At 42.0% G+C, this 20800-nt stretch overlaps 1 long non-coding RNA gene across 6 annotated transcripts in view; it reads left to right on the plus strand.

The window, feature by feature from the left end:
• The first annotated feature begins 12847 nt into the window (after nt 1-12847).
• The window catches only part of LOC106019390 (uncharacterized), a 140304-nt gene continuing 132351 nt past the window's right edge, over nt 12848-20800 (plus strand). For 2 of the 6 annotated variants that reach the window (XR_005265788.2, XR_011809089.1), the window contains exon 1: nt 12848-12977. This is a non-coding gene — a long non-coding RNA (uncharacterized lncRNA). The other 4 variants (XR_002405427.4, XR_002405429.4, XR_011809088.1 and 1 more) reach the window with 3 other exon arrangements.

Below are 20800 nucleotides of genomic sequence, written 5' to 3' on the forward strand. Positions count from 1 at the left end.
GATGCTCCTGTGCCTGGGACTGCCCAGTGTACCTAGATGATTTGTTCCCCCAAGCCTGGGCTCTGCCTCCAGCAGTGAGAAGTAGGCTGGGAGCCATTTTCCAGGGTCTTTGGCCTCCCTGCAGGAGACCTTTGCTTGCTGACAGTAGTGCATAATGGACTTAAAGAAAGTGTGTTTGCAGCATCCCAGCCCAATGGTCCTCCTCATCCTTTTACCTGGTGACACACAGAGCAACGCTTTTGAATTGCATGGTGTTTTGGCCAGGCTGAAGCTTGTGTTACCTTTATAACTGCCTGACAAAGAAAATGTGAGGTTGAGGTATATTGAGGATGTTTCCAGGCATTTTCTGTTGAAATGGATTTCAAACAATAAGCTCTTGCTTAGATATTCCTAGCTAAAGCTTCCTGTTCTTGTGTAGGCAAACCCACTCTGGGAGTTAGGGCTTTTGTCTGATTAAAGCCGACAAGATTTGGCTCTGTATTGCAGGCTCAGTAGTGGTGCAGATACTCACACTCTGCTTTTCTGAGAAACAGGGCAGAAAAGGCCATGTCTCTGTAAGAGACTAAGTATGACTGGCTTATAATTATAAACATCTGAATGCCAAACCCGAGCAACAAGAGTTGTACCCTGCATTTCAAATGCCAGCTTAGCTATTCATTTGACCATCTTTAACTGGAAAACATTACAGAAGGTATTAATACTGACTTTTACATTTTTTTCTGCAAGATTGATTCCCTCATATTGTATTGTCTTTGTGTCTCAGTTTCCTGCCTGTTTCAAGGACTGTGCTAGTTGCTGCAGATTATTTGGGTTGGGGAGAGGTAATCATGGCAAGTGTTGTTGAAGACATACATTTAAAAATGAGCTTTCTAAGACACAAAGTCAGGCTTGCTCCATAATGCAGGGCAATCGCTTTGACATACATCCCAGTGAATGAACAGATGACCATACAGTCCCTTCCCACTTGAGTAAGTAATAATGCTTGGGACTTGAGGCACTTGAGTGAGGAAAGTATCTACTGCACTGCGATGTACTAGTAGTGCAAAGGAATAGTGAAGAGGTGTTATGCCTACAGTTACAAAATTGTCAACATCATAACTTCATGTGGAGCAACCAGTACAAAAGTGTTATTCTGTCTGTGACCCATTATACATCAGTACTCATCCCAGCTGCACAGAACTGAAAGATGTTGGGCAGCAGTGGGTAATAGCGGTCTGCAGGAATTTCAAGTGCAGAGATACTCCAGGAATGCCTGGGTTTCTTCAGGTATCATCTGTGGTACCTAGAGACTGTTTTTCAGAAAGCTGTATGGTTAATACTCACCATTAATGTCCTGCCTATTATTAGTGGGGGTTAGAAGTAGATGACCTTTAAGGTCCCTTCCAGCCCAAAATATTCTATGATTAATGTTTGTAAAGAAGTCTGTATACTCTGGGTAATGTTCAAGAGTTAAACCAATGTTCAAAATGTTAAACCAAAGCTAAATGGAAGCACATCCTGTACCTGTGGATTGCTGCTCTAATCTGTAGCATTGGTTTCCCTTTACTGCTAGTCATTGCAATCAAAATGATGATTCATTATTCTAAATCCTGTGTTTCCTGTCAAAAAAAAAAGGGGGGGGGGGGGAGGAAGACAAACTGAGGAAGGTGGAAACAGATTTCCCTGGCCCTTCATCTAGTCAGAGCTTTATTCTAGAAATAAAGATCTGCTGTTACATGTATGGAGACAATCAAAGACATTCATCTAGTGAAATGGCTTAATTGGCCAAACCCTGCTATCTTTCCTATCTGGAGTGGGAAGAACACCTCTGCACAGCACAGCTTCAGTGCTAATGAACTATATCAGTCAAACTGAGTGTCATAAACAAGGCAATGAGGTATTTTTATAAGGATGGCATACCTTATGTCATTAAAAGCTTGTCTTTAAGGTGTATGCTTGCTTGAGTTATAGGTACATATGTTGTTACTGAAGCCTTTGATGGCAGACAATGTTTGGCATCCCTTGATGTGACACACTAAACGTCATGCCTTTTGGGTGGAAGGGGTTCCTTCTATTAAGTGAAAGGAAGTTTTATAATGTACCACAACTGGCATATGTACGGTTTTGCATTAAGTGCAACTGACAGCAACTCATGTAAATAGCACAAAATGCAGCATTCCAGTTTTACAGCAGTGAGAGGAGGACGTCTGTTTGCACAGCTCTTCAATCAAAGCAGCGAGGACTTGACTCCTCAGCGTTAATGGTGCAGCTAGTATGTTTTTCTGCAATGAAAGGTCATTTTCCCTCTTAGGAGAAAAACATAAAAAGTTTATTTTATTTTTTTTCCCCCTGTAAAGAAAGTGAACAGGATGGACATAACCTTTAAGGATGACATTATGCCTTGGACCACATACCCGTGATAGGAAGCAGTAGCTATGGGGGATTGATTCAAATGTGCTAGGTGGCTTTCTTCTCCAGAGACGATGGGTGAGAAATGTGAGAGGATGCTGGATTCAAGAGGAGAGTAAAGACTGCTTTCCTTACTGGCCACAGAAGGTAGTGCGAGGCAGCAGTAGGCTGCTATCCCTTACTACAAAGCTGGTGTCAAAGAGAAACTGTGTGTGAGGGCAAGGTTAGCCCTTCATGCAGTATAAACACATCACACCTGGGAAGCTTAGATGCTGGAAATAGGCTAGCTGCAGCAATATGGAGCTCTGAGCACACAGATTTACTTGCAGAGTAAAATGCTGCTGTAACTAGGAGACTTTCAGGGGAAAAAGTTGGCAAGATGGATGATTGCATCTGCTGGTTGAGCCTGCTAGCAGGGTTCCCAAATCCTGGCATTAGGTTGTGGCAGGTACAGCTGTGGTTCCTGTGTGTGTCAGTAAAACAGGTGACCAGTTAAAAGATTGTCTTAATTGTTGATTATGGTAAGAGTTCTGAGCACTTTCCTCTTTTTTTTTTTTTTTTTTTTGGTCTATTGGGACAATTGAGGTTGTTCACTGTGCTGTTGATATTCTTTGGTATTTAACATGTCCATCTCATTACATGAACTCTTAAGTGGAAACTAACCCTTGTGAAAATAAACTCTACGGCCTATTGATTTGGAGGAGGAAATAGAGCTTGTACAAGAGTATGAATCTAAGGAGGAGGCTATCAGTTTGTGTTAGCAAGTGTGGCTACAGGGAATGAAACCTGCATTCACCAGTTGATTGATGCTAGCAGAGGGTCTAACCCTAGCTTTTTGCAATGATTGGGGTGTGAAACTCTTGGTGCATAAACCTGGGACATGTGATTTGAACATGTCGAAGTCTTTGAAATGTCTGGTGCTGAAGTTCATTACTGATTTCCAGTTTTGAAAGGTCAGCCCTCTTGTTTCTTTTGTTCCTGTTAATTAAAATTCCTTTTGTGATTGCCATATGCTCTAAAACAAAACAATTTTCTGCTCTAAATTCTTTTGAATAGTTTTCATGCTTTGTTTTGATTTTTAATTTCCTCCCAAACATAAGAACATTACCAACAAAGAACAACTTACATAAATCCTATGAAAGGTGCTAAATCAGAAGCAGGAGAGTTGTGGTACAGTACATCAAACACCGTGTGAGAGGTTCCCCACAGCGTGTGATCCTGCAGCTGCTCAGTGGAGGCAGAGCTTGCTTTCAAGAACAAACATGCACAGGGCTGCATGTTTTTAAAGAATAACAGACCAACAATGAATCAATAATTAAAATCCCTCGGATTTTAATTCCAGTTGAAATGAAAACGAGATGAGTTTGTTGCATCATTTGATACACTTCTGGAAGACAGCAGATACTTGTAATGTAGAAGGTGTTATCAAAAATGGGGAGAAAATACAATAGTGATGGAGGTTTCCAGAGATGCTAGGGCTGGGCCTGTGCTTCTAAAGTCTGTAACAGTAAGGCAGAACAGTTATGTTCCTCTGGAAAAGGCTTTGCTATGGAAAGTAGCAGTTTGGGCCAACTAAACATTGCTTTTGGAGGACCAAACAGGCCTGAAATGCACCTCTCGAGGCCAAAGAATGGAAAGTAAGTGTGCTCCAGCTTGTTAACCAGAGGCTTCATCTGCATGGTTCACTTACCCCAGATGGGTGAGGTGCAGGGTGAGGGGAAGCTCCTGCAGTGCCACGTTCATTTTGCAGAGCAGAAGGCAGCAGTGCAGGCTTTGCATTCCTGGGATCAGTTTTACTGTGGTGCCTGTGTTTTGCTTACACTGAAATGAGAGCAAGGCAGGGCAGGGGAGGGAGAGTGAGGGAGCATGTGTGTGCGTGGGGCTGTGGCTGCGGCTGCATTTGGTCCTGTGTTTATCTGATGACCTTTGGTTTCCAGCAGGTGGAAAGCTGCTGGCTTCTTCTTAACCCGAGTGTGCTCCCAGCCCCTTTGAATTTTGTTCACAACGTATCTCTTGCAGAATTGATGGAGTGCATTAAGCTGTTTCCAGGATGTCAGAGGGGTCTTTGATAGAGCTGATCATCCTAGCTCTGCAGTGACAACACGGATGACAGATGATACTCAGAGGAGCCCCTTCTTCATCTCCAGCTGCAGCAACTCCACCGCAGTCACGCTGTGTGTGTGGCTGCAGCTGCACGCCCAGCACAGCCCCAGGTGCGTGGCAGTCCTGCACGGGCTGGCAGGAGGTGGGACGTGGTGGGGCAAGGGCTGAGCTGGGGCTTCCCTGCTCCTCCAGTTGCATTGCTGATCTGTTAAGCTGTCACAAAAAACCATCAGTGTGTAACCTTGAGGCTGCAGCAGCAACCTAGGAGCTGAGTTGTATAAACAATGCCCCCCAAATGCGCTACATCTCAGACTTGCCATCTATTCTATTTGGCCTTAAGTGCTGGTTAAAATAATACGGAGATTTATTGAATGTTGTTTGTAAGTTTCACATCTCTTTATATTCCTAAGGCCGCCTGGCTTGGGCAGCTTTGTGGGCTGAGTGTGTGTCAAAAGTTGTGCTAAGAGCAGAGCAAGCTGGCTGTCAGGCAGGATAAAAGATGCTAGAGAGGAAAACATCAGCGAGGCCAGAAAAGGAACAGGTTGCAGCACTGTCACCTGTAGTGCTTCGAGATCCAAAAACCCATCCAGAGCCACTGTGTACCAAGACTCTTGCTACATGGAGGCTCCTGCAAAACCTCTGGCTGCTGCCCTGCCTGGTGCCAGCTCCCCCAGCCTGTGTGGCACGGGGTTTTTTCCTCAGCAGGCGGAGAGGACAGGAGGCTGCTCTATTGTCACACCCCAGCTCTGCTGTTAATGGCAGGATAAGTATAGTAATGCGGTGCCACAAAATGCAAATGAATGACACTTAATGAAATGCAAGCTGATGACAATTAGCGTCAGCAGAAGGATCCCTTCAGGTTTAATTTCTTGTCTATCAGCTTCAGCTTGCAAGTAACGTATGTTAGCAGCAGCGTTTCAAACCCTGGTGCTAGCAGCTAAGCAGTTCTGATCAGATGCTGGAGAAGCCATCATCACTCTGGTCCATGCCTGTACCCTTGCACAGCCTGTTGCAAAGGTCTGGGTGAGGCAGCTTGTTCCTTTACTGTTCCTGTGGTGCCAGGACAGCCCTTTCTGCTCCCCTAAATTGTATCCCCCTTGGAAAGGGTGACCAAATCCTGTTTGGCTTCCTCAGTGGTTGCAGTCTGAAGGGTAACTCCATCTGAGCTAAGGACCGCCCGCAGTTCCCCAGATGGCAATGTCTGAGCCCTTGACAATCAGAACACATTTTCCCCAGTACAACTATTACAAAGCAACCAGATTTTATGTCTCTCTAATTTTACAAGTTCAAACTGAAGCAGAGAGATGCTGAAGGCCCCCCCTTCCCAGCAGGGTCACAAGGGGAGCTCACAGCATTGTATTTACTTGTCTGGGGTCACCGAAACTGCCACTACCCTTATTAATCTTCCTTCTTTGTGATTAGCTTTTGAGTAGGTAAGGCAAAGTCCTGGTCTTACTGAAATTGATTGCATTTTTAGCTCTTGTTTTCATTCTCCTTCCATTATAAGAGAGGATAAAATGCAGTCCTCTAATCTATAGTTTTTAGACTTTCTTAAATGCAAATTTCCATCCCTCTCTCTCTCCCCCTCCCCCCGCCTTCTCCCTCAAATTTTAATTGAAAATAAACTTCAAATTAACAGTAGAGAGTTTGAATGACCCATCCTTCTTTGCTCCCTCTGCTGGCTCAGCAGCTCGATGTGTTGCCAGCTGTCCGGCATCATTAATTCTGAAGAGGACGAAAATGGAAGTGTAGTGGCACGTCCAAAAGTAACTCAAAATCGAAATCATTAAATAATCTAATTATGTTCAATCACTTGAGTATAAGCAGAAAGACAAGGAGATTGAGGGCAGAAATTTTTGCTCTCAGTAATAAATATTTTCTGTCTTAATGAATGATAGAGGGTACTTGTAGCAGTACAAGTGACGTAAATGTGACAGCAAGGGAATGGTTTTGGGCAGAGGAGATGCATTTTAGTAAAGCAGTAAAGGGGGACCAGAACTGGACTGGATTTGGACTGTGCGTAACTGTGGTAGGTGTTTGGATCTGAGGTACTACACTATCTAATTTCTTTTACCATGGCATATAGGAAAAAATCAAATGCAGTATGATCTCACTGGTACCCACATTGATATTTTGCACTAATGTGAGAAACAAGGACTGTTACTTCTGAAACTTGGGTCTTTAGAAAAGGAGAATACTTCACCTCCCACGAGATGTTATGGATCTGATTCTTCCAGCAGGTTCCAGGGTGGCAGTGTGCATTGCTAAATCTCTTGGTTTGTGTTACTGCTCCCTGCCTGACATCTCCCACATTCTGCTGTTCAGTCTTAGCTCTGTTTTTTCCCCAACATACTTCAAAGATTTTGCAGTTGCTTATCTGTTGATAGCTAGAATGTGAGTTTCTAATTTCTGGTCTTTTAGGTTATTGAGTTTTCCTTCCTAAAGACTGGCAGTTTATTTCCTTCACTGCAGTCTTCTGAGACTTGGCCTGTTCTCAAAGATTTTAGGAAGTCATTGCCCCTGGCAATTTCTTGTACTAGTTCCTTAAAAATGGTGGGATCCTTCTAGCACCTGCATCCTGATTTTATACACTCCAATCTTTTTTTTTTTTTCCTACCATTTGTCTGATCGCTTCTTTGTTTTATGCAAATAATCTGTAGCATTTAATTCACTGTGTTGCTGTGTTTCTTATTTGTGTGCATGGGCATGTAAGGCAGGCCAAAAATGCTAGCTGTTTCAAGCTCGCTGTTCCTTTACTTCCCAGCATGACTATTCGGGTGCTGAAAACTTCCTGCGAGCTGCTGTGCGCTGTCAGATCCTATGAGCCCAACTACAGCTGAACCCCATTAATGACAGTAGGACTTGCGATGCACAGCGCTTCCCCGGAGATGCAGGGTGCCCTGCCTAAGAGCTGCTCAGATTTTAGTGCTCTACTAGACCATGTTTTCCTAGTAAACCTTTTTTTTCCCCCTCCTTTTTGCCTTTTAGCTACGTCTGTTTCATTCTGCTTCAGTATTTTCCCCTGCTGGATTTTAATGCGAGAATAATGGCACTACAAGCAAGGAGCAACAGGAGAAATGCCTCTCTCAGCCAGGGCCTGCTCATTTGCTTTGGCAATGCCGTCTGCCTTCAAATTCCTGATCGTCTTCCCCCATTGGTCAACACATGGACAAAATTACCTCAACTCTACCTGTTTTTTTTTCTGCTGAAGGATGACCTATTGTTCTCAGTCCAACCCCACGTTTATTTGATTTCTGTTTTACTGTGGGAAAGATCCCAGAAAATTTTAGAGAAGAGAATTCTCCCAACAGTCTTAGGCATAGCAGCCTGTTTGCGTTTGTCACCACAGGGTTATATGCTTGTGCCTTGGTCATGGTTGGATAGTTAAGCACCCTCCACTGTGCAGATGTGCTCTTTGGCTCTTCTCCAGAGCCCTCCCTGCAAAGAGGAAGGTCTCATCTGTAAAAAAAATAATAAATGGGAGCAGCTGATGAAAAATGAGGCTGAGTACACTGATAAGAATATCCATAAAGTTGCATGTGTTTTAAAGGAATTTGCTAAACAGGACAACCAGAGTCGGGTTTGTACACAGCAATGTCCAGTGATTGCCAGATTTCTATTTCCAGCCTCTAGCACTGATTATACACTTCTGTTATTCTTGTTAAATATCATACTTGAGTGGCCCCAGGGAAATCCATAATCTGAAACTTTAGGAGAGCTGAACACAGAAGCATGAATATGGACATGAAGGCAGACACTCGGAGGAGAAAAGTGCTTACCTTTACATGGCCGCCTTGGACTTACTGCTAGGTTTATCTCATTCTCACAAAATCTGTTTGCCCATTTGGCGTAGGTAGTTGCATGGAAAATGTGGCAAGAATATTCTATAAAGATGTCATTCTTTCAGTAAAACAGAGCTTTGGGAAACCTGGTGATTGATGATTAATACAGCTCATTAAATTAAAACTCCAGCTGAGCTGGCTTATTGGTGAAAAATGTTTAATAGCAAGCTAATGCTCCAAAAATATTGTTTTCTAAGAAGCTGGGAGCCCAAAGGAGTAAAAGGTCCAAAAAAAAAAAAAAAAAAAAAACAAAAAAAAATTGTTGTCCTTAAGATTATGTATGTTTGGCTGTGAAACCTTAAAGACTTGGACTATTGCGAAGTTACAGATGTCACCTTGTACATTGTCATTTGGTATTTTTTGAACCACTGGATTTTTAGAAATAAAAACGAGGCTTGGGGTGGTGGTGGGAATCCCTAATTAATCAGAAAGCCTCGCTTTGCAGGTTAACTGCTGTGAGGACATTTTCTGTGTCTAGGTAATGCCAGAGTAAAATTTAAGGTGAAATTTCCCTTAAGACTCTTTCTCTGCTGGTAGCTTCCTTTTTTCTGGTCCTTTCTCTGGCAGCCTGCTGCCTTTTCCTCAGTATTTCCCTTCTCTCTTTAATCCCTTTCTACCTCTGATTTTGTGTGAGCTATCTGAAAGTGCATGGTACCTGAAGGCTTATGTTCAAATATCCCTTTAAACAAATATTGCTGAGTTCTGAGTTAGACTTGAAAATACAGGAGTTGAAACGGCCAAATAGTTCTGTGTTTTGGAATGAAAAAAAAATATTCTCACAGCTAGTGTTACTGTGTGAAAACCAGTCTTTTATTTTTTCCCCAATAGCTCAGCTACTTAGGGATTTACTTAAGGTTCTGTTTTTTATTGTGTGGAGGTAAAGTACAGTTTAAGGGGGATCAGATGCACACAAGAGGAAATGTGAAGATAGAAAAAGAATACTATGAAATGCATGAAGAAAATACTGAAAAAAAATAGGAAGAGCTTTCTACAAGACTTCTAAAAGGTCTAAGCAAATATGCACAGCTGTTAAAAATGAACTTTCAAATATAGAACTGTAATGGGGACCAGGGCTGAAGGATATAAGAGCAGAAATAATTTGAAAGGGAAAAATATTTCCCTTTAAAATAAAAGGGAGAATATATTTCCCTAAAAATAAAAGGGAAAAACAACAATAACATAAAACACACTTTAAAAATGGCACCGAATCGATAAATGAATTATCCTGGGACAATTTCAAGAAGCTCAGGTTGTTTACTGAGTCTCAGTGACTAGAATGTATTTTCACTTGCTGGAATTTCTACGATGAAAGTACATGACAATAATGTTTTGTTTTTACCTTCCTACATTAAGAATTTATTGAATGGATTCAGCATTTGCTAAGTACCCATTGGTAATCCTGTTCAAGCAGTATTATTTTTTGCTAGAGATCTGAATTCTTTAGCTGGTGAGTTCTTGCTTTGGGCTTGTTCTCCAGGCACTGACTTTATGCAGAGGGACCTCTGCACGCCAGGTGACCGTGGCAGGGCTGAGAAGAGTGCACGGTCTGTATGCTTGTTTGGTAGGCAAAACCAGTTAAGCTTGGGTGTCTAATATGCATGGTGACACTTTGCTCAGAAATCTGAACATTGTATGTAGGTGTCCAGCTAGGATGCTAGATAGAAAAGGGTTTTGTTCACAAATGAAGACAGAATAAAATTAGGAGGAGATCAGCTTTTATACCACAATGCTGCTCATCTCTGCAGCAATTACAGTGTGATGGACTGTAGGGCAGCAGCGAATGCACCCTTTGGAAATCAGTGTTGATTTCCTTAATACATGCTTGTGTGTGGCATAATGTCCTGGTCTGTCTCTGAGGCAGGGGTGAGACCTGTGAGATGGGGAGCAGCAAACAGGCCGGAGGTGGGAGTCACTGGAGGAATCCCAGCGGAGGCTGCCCTGCTCGTGAGTCAGAGGTCTGCACTTCACCTACACCTACCCTATTTAGAAGAAATTCTGTCCCTGCCTGCCTTATCTCCTGCACTTATCTTGGTGCATTTACCAATGAAAACAAAGAATAATAATCTCTGTAATGTGTGAAGTGCTTTGAAGTCTTTTCTGACCTAGAGGATCAGAGTGCTTAGTGCCTATTCCTGTGATGGGCCTCTGGTACTTAAACATGCAGCAGTGAGTCAGAAGAATCAATTTGGTGCTTCTGTGAGGGCCGTAATTCATCCTCCCTGATTGAAATAATCAAGGATGCAGAGGCGGCTCTCTGCTTCTGAGTAAACACTCCTTTTATGTTGCTTTAACACAAATACCTGACACTAAGTGGGGATACACAAAAAGAAGTCAGGCTGCAGGCTTTTTCCTGAAGTAGGTGTTTTGTGATGGATTAATGGCGAATCACGATACATTATTTATCAGATAATAAGTGTGATAATTGTTCTTATTTATCATGAGTCTCGCTCAGCTCATTCTCCTGTCATTCCTTCAGTCAAGCTGTCCCTGGGGATTCACCAGATGAAAACCGGCCCAAAGGTCATGCCAACAATTTTTAGTCATAATGGCACGCTGATTACCTCCTAATTGAAAAGTGTAAACTACAGGCACTGTAAGTAATGCAAGTGACCCCTGTCTTTACAGCGCAATGTGGAGGGCCCCTGCTTGTCTCAGCCAGCCACAGAGAACAGGGGAAGAAGCAAACCTTTTCCTCATCACGGGAACATGACATTGATGTATAGATAAAACATTATGGAAGTAATACAGATATGTTTGGGACTCAATTCTGAGGTGCACGTTAGCACAGCCTTTTGAACATCAGTCAAAAACCCAACTCTTTTTGTTGGCAAGGTGTGAGGATAATTATTGCAGTTTTGCTGCCTCTGTATTTATGCTTCTTGTCACAAGGAAGTGCAAAAAGAGCCACATGCCAGGCAAGCTCATAACTCTAAGAGTGGAAGAAAAAAGCAGAATCCATGTAAAATATTTTCAAAAATTATTTTGTCAAAAAGCACAAATTACAATGCAGGGAACTCACTGATTTTATTCTTTTATATCTCTAAGGTATTCTGGCAGCGTGATGTTAATACAAAACTCTAACATGCTGCCTATGAATGAATGCAGCATTGCCATTACTTGGTTCTACAGTTTCTCCTCAAAGCCCGTGCTAACTGTGCAGCGTCTTTTTCTCCTAAATGATGTTTTCCCCCAGATTCTTATCACGTATTCTTCTTATACCTCTCTTGTTGTCAGCCCCACAGTTCTTTATTTGGGATTGGTCTGACTAGAGTCTGCAAACAGCAAGTTTTTATGTTGCAGCTCTATAATCTTTGGCACATACCTTACATTATTTTGTCTCCCAACCTTCCAAATAAAATTAATACGTAAAGGAGTATAAAATACATGTCTCTATATAGGTACAAAAGGAGTGTCAAACTGAAGAAAGCATTTCTGAGCAACAGATAGAGCAGCCCACCTGTGATTCCTAATCTGTGGTGTTCCCTTTGAAAATACCGTGTAACTGCTGGCCAGTGTTAACCTCACTGAACTGATAAATTCACATCCTCACACCAAAATGATTTCCTCTGGATTTACTCTTGGAAGCCTGAGAAATACTCTGAGCATACCAAGCCTCAGAAGTAAGTCACCCTAATGCCAGAATAACTGTAAGGCAGCACGTTGACTACACAGTTTTTATTAAGCAAAGTTCCCGAGATCAGCTATTAGGACACAGTAGGCCTGTTTTCTTCTGCCTGCGTTATTCATCAAGGTATCTCCCCTCTTTTAAAATATTAGAAGAGCTTCAAGTTACTCAGACTAGGGAGAGCAGATGATTTAATGCATACAGCGGTGACTCCTGTTTCTATTTAGAATAGGCCTGAATAAATATTATGGCTAAGCAGCATAAAACAGCTGTTCCACACTGTGGGTTTTTTATTACACTTCATGAGCAATGCTTTGTACACCACAGATCTTATCTGAGTGGAATTTAATTTTATTGGCTTTATACATTCACGAGGCAGTTGTCTACATTTGTGTTAGTTTGCTTTTCCAAGGAAAATAGGTGCTCTTTACTTAACTTTCTTTAGATGCCTGCTTTAGTATGAATTTAATTGTGCCATAGAGACGTGCCTGCTTAATTGTCATTGATTTTGAAAGGAGCCTGGACAACCAGGTCACATACTGATGTTGAAATCTGATCAGATGAATCCCAATCTTTTAGTCCAAAGTAAGTGCATCTTGTGAAGAAATGAGAATGACATTTAGATGGCTATAAGATTCATACTTTCTTATTTTTCCAGGAAAAAAAAAAAAGAAAAAAGAATTCTTTGAATAATGGAACTATGTCTGAGTTTCAGATGTAGAAGTTGTTCAAGGTCAGTTACACTTCTTCATTGGCAAGGCAGTTTGGTCCTTTTTAACCACCAGTTTTAATATTTTGCAAAGCTTTATACACTACAAGTTTTTTTTTTTTTTTTTTTTTTTTTAAACACACGTTCTGCAAGGAAAATCAAATGGTTGAACAGAGCCCACTCTATGTAATGGCTTCCAGGTGTGGTCACAACCACAAATGATCTGGTCAAGAGTAGCAGCCATTTACTCCTGAGAAGCAGTGCCTGGCCTTGTGTACTCCTAGTTCATTGCAGAGAGGAAATATAACAGGTAATTCTAAACCACAGTAGAGATTACCAGCAGGATATAAAATAAAATTATGAGATTTCTCTCAACGTGATTCCTAGTATTTAATCATGTTGGGAACATGCCTGTTACCCATTGCCACCTCTTAGCTGAGACTGGTAGCGTTCCAGGGGAAGGTCAGCGGTTTTCTTGAGGTACGTTAATTTTATTCCCTGTAGCAGGGTGCTTTGTCCTCAGATTGCTGGGAGCCTAAGGGGATGTGTTTTGATAGCAGAGCGCAGACTTGTACCACTTTGAATTCACATTTCAGAAAAAAGATGAGTGGCATAAACTGAGTCTGTTCTAAGTTTTTTTTTTTTTTTTTAATATATGAACAAGTTAGAGGATTTTATCAGTAGCCCATGAAACAGAAAATAGGATTTTTGGCAAAGTGACTACAAATTTATATCTTTTCTGAATTCTTTTTGTAGACTGACTAGTAAAGAAAATAGATCCTGCAGGTATTTGAGCTGACATCTAATTTGTTTTAGCAATAATGTTCATATTTACAACTAAATCCTTCTGAAAATAAGTGGATCTGTCCTGTTGACTCTTGGTTTAGATTAGGATTAGCGAACACAACACTTGTTAACCTTAATGTGTTTATTTCTGATCAATGAAATTACTGAAGAATCTTGTAGGCCAACTCTAGTACAAATCAAGCTGCAAACTCAATCTCTTTTACTTCAGAAAACACAGAATATCTATTTACCTTCTTTTTCTTAAAATACAGTTGAAGCAGATATCTGGAAATTTCATAACTGAGAAAGCTCTGAGGGGCTGCAGCTGCTAAAGTGGCTTTATAACTTTATTTCACATTTCAGTATTTCTTGAGCATGCTGATTAAAATACACAAAATTCATCTGCTATACATGCTACTATGTAGCTCAAATCAGCACTTTTCCATGTGTTATCGCTTTAGTGCGGTTATGTTGATACAATTCATTTGCTCCTGTTCTTCATTACTATGCAGTAAAGGACTTATAAATAAATAAATAAATAAATAAAGCCTGGGACATAACCCTGCCAGAGCCTCCAGGCCTGTGGGCAGAGCTCTGTAAATTGTCACAGCTCCATTGCCTTCAAATGGCTAAATGTTAATGCCTCCCACAGCTGAAGGCTATCTGCCTGCTGTGAGATACACCAAGAGCTTTTTATTTATTTATTTATTTTCCAGTGGCTTATTCTCTGCAGTGAATGTAATAGCAGCCTTAAGGACCGCATCCAGCTGACCTAAATTTGGTAGGGCCTCTTTGGTCATTGCCTCCCTGTGCTTGGGTGATGCATCCAGCTCTCAGGGTGAAAGCATGTTAGTGGTTCCTATCTGAAAGCAGGGACTTACAGCCACTTGTTGCTGGCTTCACCAGCAGCAGCCAGTAGCCCAAATTCAGGGTGTGACTTGGAATTGTGCTGTGGGAGCTCTTAGAACAGCAAAGGTACCTTACATCTGTGCTTTCCTTAGTATGTAGTATACCTTAGTGATATCAGCTGGTGTAAACAAAAATTGTAAGTAAAAGCTATGTTTTATTTATTTATTTTTTAGTAGATTGTGTGACTCAGTGGAGTCATGCAGAATAAGGAAAATGGATGTAATGCTTTGTTAAGGTGTAAGTGTTGCCCGGTATTCTCTGCTAAGCAGCTGCATTGTAACAGCAGTTGTTGGATCCCTTGAGTTTCAGAAAAACCTGGATTATTACCAGATAATGCCTTATCTCTGAACTGATCCAAGTTCAAAGGCATGCCCTTCTATTTTGTGTCTCTTGAAAAGTTAATGATATCTCTCTGTGAAAGAGCTACGTGAACTGAGCAAGAGAGATGTATTAATGTAAGCTGGAAATGTAAGGAACAATGCCTTCTTGAAGGTAAATGTGTTACTAATGCATTTGTTCTCCTGCTTCACTTACCTCCAGTAGCTCATCTCTAGTCTCAGAGAGAGCACAAACATTACACATTACAGACCACGGACGGTTGTAGGCACTCAGCACCTCTGAAACCTTTCCCTTTTTATCTTGCAAACATTAAAGGTAATATAAAGGTGACCTTCAAACTTGGATTTAAGTCTGAAGTAATTTCAAAGCTATTTGGTTTTAAAACCAGCTCTCAGACTGATTTGCCCTTTCTGTTGTTTGTTAATGTCTCTGGGGGACTGGGGATGGGGTGGAAGGACTGTGTGGCCAGGCAGAAAAGCCTCCACATCATGCGTCCTGTGAAGAGGTTTGGCTTCTGCTCCATGTGCATGGTCTGAGAGAAGAAGCAGGAATGAACTGAAAAAAGGACTTGAAACTAGAGTTGATGTGGATCTGAGCACAGCTGCAGGGAGTGTAAAGGCTTGCACATTAATGCTGAGAATCAACTACTGTGCTTGGACCTGTGTTTGCACAGGACAAATTTTCTCCAGTCCTGCTTAAGGGGCAACCTCAAATCCCAGTGACTTGGGTTTTGTGTGCATTTTCAGAAACATACTGTCAGGACAAATTGATTATATTTACAATAGACAGTTCAAACTCGAGGAGCGTAAATGCATGATGTGAATGCAATTTACTGTGTTGTTTAGCTTGATAGACCTGTGACTTTTAGAAAACCCAGGGACCGGTGAGCGTCAAACAGATCAGTTGGCATTGTGAGCTCATGTTTTGGATGGCTGAGAGATTTTTGAGGATCAGGAGGAATTTCTAAGCAAAGTTTGGTTTTGATCACATTCTGTTCTGGGTTTTCAGTGTCCTTTTAAGCTGTTCTTTCTCTTATCTCCAAACCCTGCTTTGAGTCCTCAGAGTCCCCAACCAAAGGGCAGTTGGCATTTTAAGCCAGTCTGTTTCATCCCAATGCTAATCAGCCCTGCCTCCTCCAGGTGAATTAGGTAGAAACAAGTCTTTGTGAAAAACGTGGGTTGTTTTGATAACTAAGGCTTGTGAACAAAAATGGGGTGCTCTGAATCTAGCAGACCCAGGATTACGCTTATGGTTGGCACTGCCTCTAAGGTGGTATTGCATCACATTTGACACTGTTGTAGGTGTATCAGACAAGCTGTGAAGAAGAGGAAGTTTCTCATATTTTTAATAGTGCAGTAAGTCAGAGGAAAATGTAAATTCCTCATATTTAATGAGAAATCTGGCAGTGAGTGAGAACCTTCTGAGATTTCCTCTTGTGCTGTACAGTCTGCTGGTAAGTTGGGGCCATAGTTGTTAGACATAGGCTGATGGAGACGCCGATAGCAAACAACAGGGGAAGGTGTGCTGATTTGTCACTAGAGAGATAACTCCAAATAAATAGAAGCTGAACCAAACTCCTTATCAGCACTTTCCTTCCAGTCTTGGTGAGAAAGGGCTTTTCTTTTTAAGCATAACATCATGCGCATACAGACCAAATAATGAGAAGACAAGCAGTCCTTGGTTGTATGTGGGAAAAACTATCTCAAGCTGAGTTGCATGCAGGTGGATTTGCACTTTCTACTCTATCGATAAACACAACCCATTTAAACCTCACCAGGATTTAGCTTTTACTACTCTATATTGCTGCAGCTATCCTCATGGAAACTGCTTCTGCCTGCTTTGTCATAAGGATCAATCTCTGTGCTTATGTTTTTGTTGGAGTGGTCATGTTTGGCTGAAGGACTACTGATGTCTCAGTGGGATCTACAGAGGTCTGTGCCCATCTCTCCCTGTCTGTAGAAACAGGCTTCCATGCTTATTATGGAAGGAAGCGATTGCAGCCTATATTCCTTTGCAGTATGCTTAGGCTGAAGTTAATCTTTGCAAATCTAATGAGGGGTTCGGTGGAATAGGCAGGATGGGAACTTAACTGATTCCCTCTAAATGAGCTTAGTAACAACCAGGAGTGCTGCACATGGATCAAATTGCCTTCAAGTGTCAGGCAGCTTTAAGCTTTGATAGTGGGGTAAAGCTTTTCTGGAAGCTACATTGTTTGATTGGAGATGCTTGCTTGCTGTTCTCGAGGAGTTATGTGTGAGGGGGAAAGAGCCTCAAAATTGCTGAAAGCCAGTGTTAGAGGTTAATGTATCTTTCTGCACAAACCTGTGATAATTACTGGCGAAAAGGGAAGATGACCATGGCAAAGAATTGTACCTGCCTCTCATGAGCAACATGCTTGGTCTGCAGTGAGAAGATATAAGAAACTAAGTTTTGTGCTTCTGCATGAAAAATGCACCAAAAAGACAAAAGCTGAAGTTTGGGGGGAATGTGTAATTTAAATAACCAAATTCAGACATCTGTCTTACAATATTGAGGCTCTGTTATTGCTTTCATACCTGCTGGTGCATGCTTTCCTGTACTTAGGAACTACTTTAAAAATTTGTTTTTGAAACTGTAATTGCTTGTGTTAGAGGAAACTTTATTAATCTTTTCCTGAGTTACCGAAATAGACTAGCTTACCAAAGATAATACTGAGGGCTTGCATTTCCATAGTGTCCTCTCTTCCAAAGGATGCAGGTCACTGATGGGTTATAGCCGTCCCATGGCTGTAATGGGAAGCCATGACACGTAGCAGCCAGCCAGCTATACTCACTGGCAGGTGGTTATAGCTATAACTCACTTTTCTATCCTCTGATTCAGAACAGAAAGGTTCCTATCATGCGTGTGGCAGGACAAAGTCTGGAAATAAAAAAAAAAAAAAAACAAACAACAAAACTCTACTGAAAGTATGGAAGGAGTATATAGGTAGGTAGCATGCAATTACTTAGCTGGCATTGAGTTGAGTGCTGCCCCTGTAAGAGCCAACATTTCACTGACGTATAGGCTTTTTAGCTATGCATGGTTTTGGACGCGTCCCTCAAATAATCTAAGTCTATTTTGTGCTGTGGTCTTTCTCCCCAGCCTCTCATACGTAAGCTGCCTTTGGCTTTGGCACTAACAGCAGCATAAGTTAATCAAATTCCACGCAATTTCACCCTTTTGTGTGATGTTTCGCTTGAGAGCAGGCTTTGGGGTATGAGAGATTCATACAGCATGTGCACAATTTCAGGGAGAGAAGGGGGAAAATCAGGACAGACTGATAAGTGACCCAGCTAACCTCCCTCCCAGTATACAACCCCTGCTTTTTTCTTCAATACACTCTCTTTCAAAGCAATCTCAGTCTTTCATCAGAGCTTTCCAGTGCACTCCCAATGGGTTTACATAAATCTCACTGTTCTTGCTCTTTTTTTTCCCCCCTCCCCCCAAGTCTGTGTGTTTCCATTTCTTTAAATCTTTTATCCTCAGGTTGCTACCGATGGCAATACGGATTACCTATCGGCACCTCCAAATATTTCACAAAGTTCTTGCCTGTTCTCACCCTGCAGAGCTTACAGGCACAGATGTGATGAAAGAAATTTGAAAGGCACAGCTAGGCAATCCTGAGCCAGGCTGAGTGCATTCCCCTTTTTTACAGCTTATTGCTTTCTGGATGTTTCTTTTGACCGGTCATCAATCATTGTGGTGGTAACTCTGAAGTTATTCCTGAAATATCTGTTCCTCTGATAAAACTTAACAATAGCACATACAGTGCGAGAAAAGAAAGGCGTTTGGGGCTTCAAGTTAAACAAGGGCTTTGTTCTGACTCTTGTCCACCCCTATCCCCCTCCCTTTTTTTTAAAGTAAAAGATTTTCCTCAGCAGGACCCCACTAGTTAGCCTACGAGAGACCTCTATGTGCATAAGTGGTGATCAGAAGCAGCAGAGAAGCGGGTCTGAAGACAAATGGGGTGCACGCAGCCTCCTACAAGAGAGCTCCAGGGCACGGAAGAGAAAAGCAGGATGCCAGCTTAGAGCTTCCTTTCAGCCGCCAAACCTTACCTTTCCTGGGAAGTTTTTTAGAGTGCTTCAACTCTGAAAGCACCTGGTGAGCCCAGCAGCAGAGGCAGATCGCTGCCTGAGCGATGGAACAGGCCCTCAAACCCTGCTGCAACCTTTCAAAAGGCAAAGAAGCATAAGGAGCTCCGTGCAGCCCAGCTGTCCCTTCTAGGGCTCAGAGGCACCGTGTGAGAGCTTGTGGTTACCTCTGCCTGCATCAGGGGCAGTGGGGTGGCTGGTATGAGGCAGTAATTTGAGGGGCCTTATCCTTCAGGAGGTGCTGCAATCCCAGGTGTTTGCTTAAACACTTTCCCTCTGAGCTGTATTCATTTTTTATGGGGTGAGAGGTAGAAGCGAGTAAAAATAACTCCTGTCTTTACCCTGTTCCTGCATTGGTAGGGCTCTTCCCAGAGCTTTGATTTGCTCCTTTTCTTTGCTTGGATTATTTCCATTTTAAGGCCTTGGACGCTTAGAAGTGAATCACCCTTGTAATTGAGCTGCAAGCTGTGAGCCTTTCTCCGTTCTTTGATTAATCTGGCCCATTGATCAGAATCATTTTTGGGAAACTCTGGAAGCTTCTGAGTTGCTCTTGGTGTTTAAGATGTTCCCGTGCTTTTGATTAACTCAAATAAAAGAGTCCTGGCAGGACTGATGGATTCTTTTGCCCCAGTAGTGATGCTGGCAGTTCATTCTTGTCCATCAGCTCGACGCTTTGCAAAGAACTTGCAAATGAAGAAGTTTTTATTACCGGTGGATAGAAAGGCAAGGGAAATGGGTCTAGATTAGTCAGACTTCAGTGGCTATTTGCAGAAAAAGGCAGAAAAGTTCAACAACCAGATTAGAAGTGGAAAAAAAAGATTTTTCAGATGCCAAAGAGTCCAGTCATCCATCCTTAACCTCTAGAGTAAAACTCATCTCTAGAGTAAATACAGGAGTTACGCTGGGGATTGAGTTAGCCGCAAGTTTACAAGAGGCAGCTCTCAGCAGATTGACATTGCACAAAAGCTTCCTATAGAGCCCACAGTAATTTATCTATGAAGAAATTGCCAGGCTTTGTAGCTCTTTAAAAGTTCAGACTACCTCATTTTTGCTGGAAATTGTTTGTTTAGCTGCTTTAGTTCTACTTGTCCGAGTAGTTGTTCACATGACGCAGATCTTGTGGTGGTGGTTGGCGGTACAAAAAATACCCAGGTAGAAAGGTTTAGTTTGCCACTGTTTCATTGTAAGAGAGCTTAAGCTTACAATGGATCTGGCATCAAAATGAGCAGGAAAAAATGTGTATAAATTGTAATGGAGGAAATCTGGATAAAATATTAGGGAAAACTTCGTGAAGATGATGATGGTCAGAGCACTGGGAAATAACATTGTGGCCCCTGCCTTTCTGGAGGCTTCCAGGATGAGGTTTGAGAAATATTTGTAGGGAATAACATGGGTGTAGTGCAATTGCCCTTGGGGCAGGAGCCTGCAGCCAGTGCCTCAGTGTTCCCTTGCAGTTCTGTGACTCGCAGAAACCCAGCAGTGTGAAGGCAGCGAGCCTGCCGCAGGTTTGCTCAGCTCAAGTGGAAGAAAGGAGAAAAGGCACTGAGGTTTGTTTTGTGTGCCTTCTTGTCCCCCTCAAGGCGTTGGCAGCGTGCATTTCCTGTATTTAGGATCAATCGGAAGGACACATACAAAAGTCTTAATTCTCCATTCATTTAAGTTAACCACAAAAAAGGTCAGTTTATTTTCATACATGCACACTATGCCATACGTTACGTTTTTGTAGCTTTAGCTAAATGCAGCGCTCTAGGCTGTCATACGAAAAGATCATTTAGGATTAAAGGTAGCGTATATTTTTATTTGCCCAATCCCAGGCACAAGCAATTAGACACGTGTGATTTCTTGCTCAAAAATAAGCTGAAAAAGATAACTGCAGGCATTTCTGGGAACTCTTGAATGGCAGTGCCATATGCTGTGCTTATATTGGAATAGAAAATAAATACATTTCCCTGCCACATTTCGCAGATTATTTTGGGTGATAAACTGT

Source organism: Anas platyrhynchos, chromosome 4, assembly GCF_047663525.1.
Source record: "Anas platyrhynchos isolate ZD024472 breed Pekin duck chromosome 4, IASCAAS_PekinDuck_T2T, whole genome shotgun sequence".
Lineage (NCBI taxonomy): Eukaryota > Metazoa > Chordata > Aves > Anseriformes > Anatidae > Anas > Anas platyrhynchos.